The sequence below is a fragment of the Penaeus monodon genome, chromosome 25, assembly GCF_015228065.2.
Source record: "Penaeus monodon isolate SGIC_2016 chromosome 25, NSTDA_Pmon_1, whole genome shotgun sequence".
Taxonomy (NCBI): Eukaryota; Metazoa; Arthropoda; class Malacostraca; order Decapoda; family Penaeidae; genus Penaeus; species Penaeus monodon.
Window position 1 is genome coordinate 21,836,076 of NC_051410.1, and position 2,139 is coordinate 21,838,214.

Consider the following 2,139-nt stretch of genomic DNA (forward strand, 5'->3'; position numbering starts at 1 on the left):
GACTAGCTGCAGACAATATCAAATTCATCACTAAGAAGTTTTTGAGTGATTTTGTCAATAGAATTAATAATCAATGTATCGGATTTTATAAGCCCGCTGCTACGCTACTGCCGGTTACAGCCTTGTAGTCAAGGAGTGCTTTACAAATGATGTATATCAATCATACATTCATGCATATTAACCCTTCCTCTTGCCAGAGTACATCAGTGGAGAGCTATAGATGTTATACCACACCACCTATTCCAGACAGAGTATGCGAGCATGATGGTACACTGTCTAGTGACCCTGAACGAGGCCTAGAGAGATGGAAGAAGCATTTCAGGGAACTCCTGAACCGCCCTCCCCCACCTTCTGATGTCCCTTACATTGGCTTCCTTGGCATCAGCGGGGCACCACCAATAATTGCTGAAGTGGAAAAAGCTATCAGCTCAAGGAGAAACACCAGCTCACCGGGCGAAGATGGTTTACCAGCCATGTAAAAAAAGTGGAGGCTCGCAAATGAGAGAAGACCTAACTAGGGTAATACAGCTCATCTTGGCAGAAGAGAGACTCCCCACAGACTTGAAAATGTCTGCGCTAATTCCCCTTTACAAGAAGGGTGACAAGTCGGAGTGGCATATAAGGTGATGGAATCAGTCATCCTAGGGCGTATTGGTCCTGCAGTTGACCCATGTCTGCGTGAACACCAATGCGGATTTCGCTCCATCAGATCCAGAGTAGATCAGATCTTCACCCTCAGACGAATTCTTAAACCAAGATGGTTTCTTTCTATTTTGTACCTGTTGTGATAATGATTGTCTTCTCCATCTTTCTTCTGTTTATTCAATATATATACATCAATTAAATATTTTGATGTATGCTGAAGCTATCATTTATCATATTCAGTGGATTGTCCTAGAATGTATTAGATCTTGGGAATGATGGGACTACCAGACAATATTATCACCATCATCAAAGCAATGTAGGAGGGATCAGCAGACGTTGTTAGATTTGGAAGTAGATTCACTCAACCATTTGAAGTAAACACAGGTGTCATGCAGGGTGCTTTGAGATCACCACTCGCTCCTGGAAGAGGTGGTCTCTTTCACCTACCTGGGCAGCAAAATGTCTATCTGTGGCACTCCTGAGGAAGAAGTGAACATATAGACAAGGCACAGGCTCTCTTTATGTCACTTCAAGACTGCCTGGTCTAAGATTATCCACTAAATTGAAGAGGAACACAGCCTCTGTGAAACCAGTACTGATGTATGCTTGTGAGACCTGTACGAAGGTCTGATATAGCATGCATTCAGGCATTTGAGTTCCGCTGCTGGAGGCAGTTACTGAAACTCAGCTATCTTGGTTGGGTATCGAACCAAGATGTTGGCTAATCCAACAACGTGCAGCGAGGACCTCCACAGACGCCTCACGTATCCTACACATGTCCTACGTATGGATGAACGACGTCTAATTAAGTGGCCCTTATAGCCACTTAACTTGGAAACATGGAAACGCCCATGAGGAGTACGGACGAAAAGGCTGTCCACCATTCTGAAGGACCTGGCCCCACATTTACCGTTGGAACAATGATTGAAGGCATATCCTTATTGACTATGCATCTAATCGCCAACAACGGAGAGTGTTCTTGAGATCTCCGGAGTTGCGGGTGCAAGCCCGCCTCTGACTTATGATGATGAAGATGACAGATTTGTTGATGATCGTGGTCTATTTTTCACATAACTGGAGGTAGCGTAGTGGTGCTTTAGGTGAATCTGGCAGCATGAAGGAACAAGTACGGAGGTGGGTTGTGGGAGGTGGTGGCGGGAGAATGGAGCTGTAGGAAATAGATGGACTGAATGAAGATTACCAATTATCGACCAGACGTAAGCTGCAAGGGATGACTTTTTTCTGCATTGGAATTCTTTTTATTTCTATTTAGTTCATTTTAGTTTTGTTAGATTTATTTTGCGTCAGTCCATCCTATTATACTTTTTCTTGTTCATTTTTTGAGAAGATAATTCCTAAATTTCGAGTGGTTCATATACCCTTAATAGCAAATTGTTTACTTAATATGCTGTCAGCATGATTAACCGCAGAAGCTATTATTCAAAATCAATGCAAAATTTCAGTTTATTTCTACAGTATGTAACATTTCTACAT